Source organism: Coturnix japonica, chromosome 11 (assembly GCF_001577835.2).
Source record: "Coturnix japonica isolate 7356 chromosome 11, Coturnix japonica 2.1, whole genome shotgun sequence".
Lineage (NCBI taxonomy): Eukaryota > Metazoa > Chordata > Aves > Galliformes > Phasianidae > Coturnix > Coturnix japonica.
Genome location: NC_029526.1, coordinates 17,595,763 through 17,604,687, shown reverse-complemented (window position 1 = coordinate 17,604,687; position 8,925 = coordinate 17,595,763). Strand labels below are relative to the sequence as shown.

Genomic DNA, 8,925 nt, shown 5'->3' with positions numbered 1-8,925 from the left:
CCGGTACCAGCACCGGGCGGACACACGGGCAAATCGGGGCGGGGGGGGGTTGGATCCCGTTCCACCCGCAGAGCCCGCTGGGTTCGTGGAAGGGAAAGCAGAGCGGAGTGTGGAACTGCGATGAGCCGTGAGGGTTATTGCGCTGTCACTGCAGCCACCATTCGCAATTCTCTGTTCGCAGGAAGATGGAATCGGCTCCAGCCACATCTGGGCTCCGGCCGGGGCGCACTGTGTGTGTTTGGCTGCTGCGGAACATCAACAAATAGGAATTAGCAGCAGCGTGGCCGGAGTCTGCAGGGGAGAAATAACGAACAGGGAAGGTTTGCATGGCTTTGCATTCTGCAGCGAAATGATCTCATTATCCTTCCCACAGACTCAGCCAGATACTTGAAAAACACTTAAGGGGGAAAAAAAAAACACAACACTGCAGCTCTGGGGGAAGAGAGAGCGAGAGAGAGAGAGAGAGAGCGAGAGACCCTCCAGAGCAGGGACAGAAAACAGCGGGAGGAAACTGCATCGGTGGTGGAAACGGGTGGGAGGCTGCTGTGCTGCATGGGCAGCTCCTGCGGGCAGTCAGCAGCGGTGTGGGGGCGGGCAGGGGCACGGAGCGGTACGGGAGGAGCTGGGGGTCGGGCCCAGCCCTGCTCAGCTGGAGGCGCCCAGCAGCACAGCCCGGAGCTCCCTGGCAGCGCCCGTGTCCCTCAGAGCCGTATGGCAGCACAGCAACCAGCTCCACCGTTACTGCATCGTGCTTCCATCTGCCTGCAGGCAGAGGACATACACGGCTGCACAGGAGCTGCCACGTGCTTCTGTAAGAACCGTGTGCTGGAAATAAGCAGAAATGCTGCAGGAAGAGAAAGGAGCAAAGAAAAAGCAGCACTGCTGAGGTCTGGTCACAGAACGTGGTGCTTGGGCTCTTCCTGCAGCTGTAGCCCAGGGGGAGAGGGATGATGCTCCTGCACAGCCACTCCAGGGTCAGTTTTGGGGATTTCCTCCTGCATCAGCAGCAACGAAGCAAAAGATAAAAGGAAAAGGTGGCTGAGGGGAGTCAGAAACTAGAGGGGGAGCTGCATAAGTGGAAAAGACTCCTGTGGTGGGAACCAGAGGGAGAATCTCAAATGTAAAAGGGGGGAGGAAGGTACAGCACTGTAAAAAGAGCCAGAGAGGGACCTCGGGCCCTTTCTTTCTTTATGGTTAAGCTTCACTCTGACCCTGTAGCTGAAACGCTGAGTTATGGCCTGTGATTGTGCACCTGGTGGGATGGCAGGGCCGGCCTGGGGGAGCTCAGGTGCATGTGATGTACCTGAGTGATGGAAGGGCTGGAGCCAGGATCTGACCTGCACAGACCTCATTTAAGGGGTGGCAGTGTAGGCGAGGGTGTCCTTCTGTTGATCCCTGTCTACCTACAGCCTGCTCAAGGTAAGCAGTACCCTGCAGTATCCCTGCAGTAAGGGTGAAAGGGTGACCACAGCAGGTGCAGGTGGAGCTGTTTTATGAAGCTCACTGCCCAAATGCAGGGCTGATGTGGGCAGCTCCCAGCTCTCCTGCCTGACCTGCACCCGAGCTTTGCTTCAGCAAAGAGAAGGCTGCAGTGCTGTGTGGCCTCCAGGGTAGGGTGGGTACTAGAGGGCTGACGTGTCTGGCAGGGGACAGGGCTGCAGCATCATGAAGCTGATCTTAATTCATAATGTCTTGTTTTTCAGATGTTTAGATGTCCTTGATTTTGAAGACATGAGACACATCCAGGTGGTCTTAACCCTGCAGAAGTTCTGGGACATTTGCACTTTCTTTCTTGCAAGGTTTTGCTTGCAGCTCCAGGTGCTGTAACTGTTCCCTCTTCAAGACTGAATGCTTGGGGCTACATGAGATAAAACCAGATAGCGACTGACAGGGGCAGTTGTATGGAAATATTTGCTCAGTGTCCAGGCACAGTCCAAAAGGCAAAACGACTGTTAAGGATTATTAGGAAAATAACAGAGAACAGATCAGAGATATGCCACTGAACAGAGCCATAGCGGAGACTGTGTCATGATGACCATATGGAACTGTGGTTGGCTTCTCTCAAGAAAAATAGAGTTGGAAGGGTTTCAGAGAAGAGCAACAAGGCAAATAAAATACAAAGAATATCTTCCATATGAGGAAAAGCTGAAAGTCTCCTTAGTGCAGAGAAGTGATGGCTGAAGGGAAGAGTGACAGGATTATAAAATCAAGTTTGGTGTACAGTGTTTGTGGTGTGATTTATCATTGTCCCTTTGATATAAGAACTGTCAGTGCCCCATAAATTAGCACAGAGTGGCTACAAAATAAAAAGCAGATTTTTTTTTGGTAAATATGTCCTATGCTGTGTCAAACTGCTTAGCAGAAAATACAGTGGGTCATTTAACCTCAAAAAGAAGTTAAATATAATCTCATTAAGGGAGGGAAAAAAATTCACCTACACCAGTTAAATAGAAGACCCTATTTTTGCTTCTGAGGCCTCTGAGCTGCACATCACCAAGTATTTTAGGTGGTACCACAGTACAAGTTCAGATGAATGACTGCTTTTCATATTACATAATGCAATTCCAAATACTCCAGTGCAGATGCACTATCCATATTCTATGAATATATTACCAAATTGCTCTGTCTCATTCTGGAGCGATCTACCAGAGGAAAAACTGAAAACAAGATTTTTTCTGTAGTCATACTGAAGCTTTGCAGTCAATTTTAAGCCTCTTAGACAGTATGATATTGAATGCAAGTTCCTGCTGAGGGCTATCGACTGCAGTGTGTGCCAGGCGGCAGGGAACACCCTGTGCCATGCCTGCATGTGTCAGACTTCCCTCTACCAGCAGCGTGACTTAGATCAGAGAGCAGCTTCCTGGGATTTCCCATCAGCATCCTCTAAGATTGCCATCCAGCAGATGGGATCTGTGCAGCCACGAGGTGAAGGGCAATAGGAAACACATCATCTTCAAAACACACGACAGGATTAGCACAGTCTGAACACTGCACCATGCTGTCTTCTGCTCAGGTGTGGAGACATGCTGCCTGCTGGGACTGTGGGGATGGAGCAGGCTTGCTCTTCAGCTGTCACTGTCCCAGGTCAGGTGTGCTTGTAAATAAACCCTGTGTAAATATAAGCGCACGTTCTTGTAGCTTCAATCATAACATGCCTTCTCACAAAACACCTGCTCCGATGCTGCCGTGGTGCTTCAGGACATCTGCATGATGGAATGGAAAGATATAGCTTAAACATTTGTAATTAAAGAAAAGCAGCGGTGCTTTGGTACTCCAGGACCACAACAAGCCATGGGTTATTCACAGCCCCCATATGTTAGGGCAGCAGGCAGCATTTGGTGCTGCAGCCATATTTTAGCAATGTGCTCGATGTCCTGCGCACGCCGTGCAATGTCTGAATAAAAACTATAACTTCTGTCCCCAGTCTGACTTGTGCTTTTGTCTCACCTCCTACCTGCCTTCTTCCACAGCTGCTCCTTTGTGTCAGAGTTCTGGAAAACCTCCCAGTGCAGGAATGGATGGGCACACCATAGGTGTTAAAGCAACCAGAAGAGTCCCCCTTCCATTAGTACAGCTCACCCAGCTGCCAACAGAAGGCATACAAGTCTGAGAGCCCAAGCTGACTTGCCCTGGCACCATGCAGAAGAGCTGATCAGCTGGCAGTACAGTCAGATGAGCTTTTGGTGCTGTTTCTTTTGTCAACTCAAGCAGTACCTCCGCTTCACCACGCTCTTCCTACTCTGCTGCACAGCGTTCTCTGCAATAGTCTTGCACTCGTAGGTCTTCCATCTTCTTCATGTGCAGCAATTCCCGACACATTTTTCTTTTTTTATCTTCTGCTAAAAAAAAAAAGGCCAATACCAACCTTCACTGAACGTTCATACAGCATTTTGCATTCCTTCCTCTGTTGGATCAGCCTGTCTAATGGCACAGCCTGGTCATCAGTCAAATGTCACATTAAAAGCATGATTTTAACAAGGGCAGCTCTGCCCAGGCCTCCTGAACATGGTAACCTCAGACTCAGCAAGTGGAAAGTGGGGAGTGTCTCCACTCTAGCTTGGAAATGCTCCCTTAGTTCCAGTTTGTTAGTGCAATATCAGGATTATAAACTACAACACTCAATATTTCTTTCTTTTACTCTGATTTCAAGACCATCTACTGAAAACTCTCACTTCAAAAAACAGCCAGGAACTTTCTAATATCAAGCAAAATGCCCAAAGAATAAATTGCTTCTATCAGAAATAAAGCATTTTAGCTCTGCCACAAGCAGGGAAGTCTCTCCAAAGGCAGCTCCGCAGCTCCATCTTTCCTGCTTTCCTCTCATTTTCTTTTGATGCACAAAAACTGCACACTGCAGTGCTGTGATTGGATTCAGCTTTGGATCAGTATAATTGTAAATATTCATTGGAATCCAAGCTAGTTTTCCCAAGTCTCTCTTAAAGACTGCAGCTATACAAACAGCCGTGGCTCTGCATTAACCTCACAGCCTGGAGGCTACCCATTTCACCACAGCCCCAAAGACTGCTCCTTCAGAAACTAGATGGAGAGAAATCAGCCTTGCAGACCATTTTAGTTGATGCTCCATCATTTCTTTTATTCCCTTTAACATTTGTTGTGGAGCTGACTCTCAGGCCCAGGTGCCTGGTGGGGTTCTGCCTCAGTGTCAGCACACATCATTACACATTTCATCTTCACATGTCACTTGCAGTTCCCACTGGCTGTTGTGGCTGTTTCTAGCCCCATAAAAGCTACTGGCAGTGCTGGGGTGTCTGTGGGAGCTGCTCTGTGTCCTGGTATATGATACACATGTGCTGATTCCACCCTCCCACTGAGGACCTACGATCCAAGTGGCTGCTGCCCCACAGGTATGTGTAAGGTTCTGTGAGTGAGCAACATCTTATTAAGAAAACTGCACCGCTTTTGGTTACTGAGACCAGGTAGGTCAACTGCTGATAGCTAGCAATTCTACTTCTCCAGCACCATGACTACACACAAACACTAAGCAGGCAAAGGGCAGTAGACTCCTGCAGCCATCAGGGCGCAGAGGTGAGACCTTTCCATGGGTCTGACCCACAACTTCACATCTCCCGGACCCCCCACTGCACAGCAGAACTAAGTGGCATCAAACTGACCTTGTTTTTAGGTGGTCTTTGATAGCTATTGTGCAGCTCATTTGCAAAGCAGCACATAAAGTAAACTACACACAGCAAAGAATGGAAATTAAATCCAAAGGTCCTGATAGCAAAATCTACATTCCCATCTCTGCCTCAGCTACGCGTATGTTTACTACCAAGGGTGGAACTGCAATGCTCAGGCCAAAGCCTGAGGCACAGCAGCACATGTCATACAAATGTATGTATCAGAGCCTTTGTCATCCATCAACATCCTTCAGGCTCTGCTTGCTCTCTTCAGCATATGTTAAGGCATGTGTTCTGACTACTGGGTAACCTATGGCCAGATAAATAGGTAGTAAAAGGGGAGAATCCAGCTTTCTTTCCACATGCAATTTCCTGAGGGCATCTCAAGGAACAAGGCACCCACCAGCTCCAGCTAAAGTACCGCAGATCACTAGATGTACTGCTAAAGAGCAGCTCAGAGACTGTCAGCTGTGCAGTTCTGTTGAGAAGTACAATTGCCTCATCCTTGCCCAGTTAAGGCCCTGGTACCAGGTCTCAAACCCACTGCACTGAGGCCCCTGCTCATCCTATGAAACATATCTCTACCCAGTACCATCCCAGGCAGTGGCCTGTTTTGGAACACAGGAAGGAGCACCAAGTCATCATCCCAGAATATGTCGGTAGGTGAGTGCTCAGGCTCCTGGATGAGGGATCAGGCAACTGCTTGTCCTTCCAGAGAGCCAGGAGGGGACAGACTGTGCACTGAGTCCTTCAGCCCACAGCATCAGTACAAAGAGAACCTTGTTCCCTGTGAAGAGAGCTGAAGAAACACCACTAGTGAGGAAGACAAGCAAAGCTGAATTTACCTGGGAAAACAGCATTGAGAGACAGAAGGCAGTCTTCTGTGAACAAGCCTGCAGAAGCATTGGAATGAGGTTCCAAGAAAGAGGGAATATTTCCACAGATCAACACTACTATCCAGCACAGGAACACGGGCAACACATCTCAAGATGGGACACCACTTACAACACAAAGCAGGCACTGAGTCTCGTGGATGTTAGGTGAACCACAGTAGGAAGCAAGCACCCATCCAAGGCTCAAGCACAGTCACTTTTCTAGAGAGGAGTCACCCTGGCAAGAGATATGTTGGTAGTACGTGAATGCTAAAGAAGACTCTGTGATGGGGCTTTGAAGAAGACAAATGAATTTCAGGGTATGAACAAAGCTGGGTACAGGAAATGAGCAAGGCTGGCAGGAATCTCAAGAGGTTGATGGCCCATCTTCCAGTTCTGTGACAGGGGAACCTATGGGTGCCTCGCCTTCTGTTTATCTGTCCTTGAAGATCTCCTGATGCTGAATCCTCAGGCCCCTGGCAGCATGTTCACCTGCTTTATTCTCCTCTCCATTAGAAGCTGTTCCTAACTTGAATCTTTCTTGATGTAGGATACACCCATTAGTTCTTGTGCATGCCTTCGTGGACATGGAGAGCAGATGGCTCGATGGCTTTGTTCTTCTTTCCAGGAGTTTCCTACATGCAGCTGGCATCGGGATTGCCCTCAGTCACACTGGAGGGGAAAAAAAAAAAAAAAACCAAAAAAAACCAGATTAGAAACAACAAAAGAAAACCTGCCTGGTGGAACTCACTGCCACACAATGAGACAGCAGCTATGAGTGCCCTCTGAGATAAAGTAATGAGGCCTTTGTACAGATAACAGCTCCCAGAGTCAAAACAGCTCTTTGCAGAGAAGTGCCTTGTCCTGAGCATGAGCCAATCTCTAAATCGGCCTTTGGAGTGAGCTGCTCTAAGCCATCTGCTGTAAATTTCCTGCACCTTTCTCTACAGCTGCTGATGTTGGCTCTGATAAAGACACATTGGCCTAGACAAACACTGCAGCAGATCTCCTCAGCCCTTCACAGGTACATAGAATCGCTTTGGCAGGGAGAAACTTGGACCACATTTTAAGCAGTCAGTCTGACACATAAAAGCAGGGTGTTCTCAGAGCAGCATGTGATGCTCCATACATGAAAAACAGGGCAGACTTTGAGCTGCTGAGATTTCCCTGCCTGCCATGGGTTTGGATGCTCTTCTATGAGTCTTACCAGCAGGTCAGTATTTTGTAGCTCAGCCTGGAGATAGAACAACACTATATCCTTCTTGGACAGTTTATGCTCAGGGGTAGAGACTGCTCTAGGGACAGCCCAGCCTGGTGCTTCACCAGCCCCCATACGGCCACAAGCTGGGGCAGGCTATAAGATATCTCAGTGGCTCCCTGGGGGCTCTGTAGAAACTCACCCTCTCCCAAGTACAGCACATTGCCTCTCTACAAGCTACAATGCAATGCATAACTCCTTTGGTGGCTCCCAGGGGAGAGAATAGACCTCTCTAAGACCTGATGCCAGCCTGGAGAACTACCAGGGCTCTCAGCATGGAGTAATGCTATAACATGATGGAAAGCACAGCAATAACAGCAGGGTAGCAAAGTCCTAGGCTGCAGCAAATGAGGACAAGCCCAAATACAGCAGCCATAGATGCAGAAACAAAAGAAGAAAAAGCTGCTTACCCTCAGAAGGCCTCAGGTGAGCAGGAATCTTTGGGAAGGTACCCTCATCTCCAGTGCCAACACTTAAATGAGGTCTGGGAAGGGGTGGGTCCTGGCTCCAGCCCTTCTGGTCACTTGGGTACATTGCATGCACCTGAGCTCCCCTGGGCGGGACCTGCCTTCCCACCAAGTGCTCTGTTACTGCTTCAAGCCTTGACTTAGCATTTCTGCTACACATGGCCATACACCAGTCTTTTGCTGCACAGCCCTGGTGCAGGGAAGCCTTCCATGCACCTGTAAGCTGAAAGCACAATCCTTTCCCTGCAGCTCCATTTTCCAGAGCAGTGAGAACAATGTTCTGTGGAGCTCTGATATGATGATTTATCCAGGTCATGGTGAGGACAGCTGGCTGACTGAGGTTAACAGCCTTCTCAATTCCATTTCAAAAAGACATAAGCATGGGGGCTGTTTTAAGCAATGACATGCCAAATCCTGATTCATTCACCAGGAGAGCTCATGACCAAGTGGGGGTCTCAGCCAACAGGCAGAGCTGCGCTGCCAGCCTTTCTTAAGGAGCAGGACTATAACTCACATTCGTAGTGCTAAATTATACCTGACACTCCAGGCTGCAGACTCCTGGTACGTTTGCCCTGCTACAGGCATCCTGGGACTACCAGTCCTGGGTGCACAAAGTCCCCCACATCAACAGATCTATCAGCAGCTGTGTCTGGCTCAAAACCTCACTGGCACATGCAGAAGAGAAGGCCAGGCACATCCCGAGGAGTGAGTTCTAAGAAATATAATTAGTGAGGATAGGAAATGGATTCATACATGAGCAGAAACATGCTGGTGAGCCAGAGCTATCTTGGACAATCATGACTGTGGAGGTAGAAAAGTGCTCCTGGAGAGGGTCAGTAGCTCTTGGTACAAGTTGTGAGGAAAATGGAGAAAAAGGGAAAAAATTGGCACTACTGGAGGAGGTGGGAGAAGAGATCATGGGATTGTTTCCCTAGTAAAAAAAAAATAATTAAAAAAAAAAGACAAAAAAGGCTGAGGCCCTTCTGTGTGGGAGGAGGACAATGGAAAGAAAACACAAAATTGCAAGTGTCACATAGAAGGTGAATAAAGAATGATTGGTCACAGTCTCTTTCAATAAAACAACAGGAAATGTCAGGTGACTGTTCAGAATAAACAAAAAGAAGTGACTCTGCATCCTGCGTATGGTTAAACAGTGGAACTGGCTGCTGTGAGTTGTTGCAGAAGCTGGA

General features: G+C 48.5%; 1 long non-coding RNA gene across 13 annotated transcripts in view; it reads right to left on the bottom strand.

Moving 5' to 3' along the window:
• Positions 1–1,962: 1,962 nt before the first annotated feature.
• Positions 1,963–8,925, bottom strand: part of LOC107319466 — an 81,694-nt gene continuing 74,731 nt past the window's right edge. For 12 of the 13 annotated variants that reach the window (XR_004308635.1, XR_004308627.1, XR_004308638.1 and 9 more), the window contains 2 exons: positions 5,984–6,682; positions 1,963–3,839 (listed from right to left, as the gene is read on the bottom strand). This is a non-coding gene — a long non-coding RNA (uncharacterized LOC107319466). The remainder of the gene's footprint in view (positions 3,840–5,983; positions 6,683–8,925) is intronic. The other variant, XR_004308634.1, reaches the window with a different exon arrangement.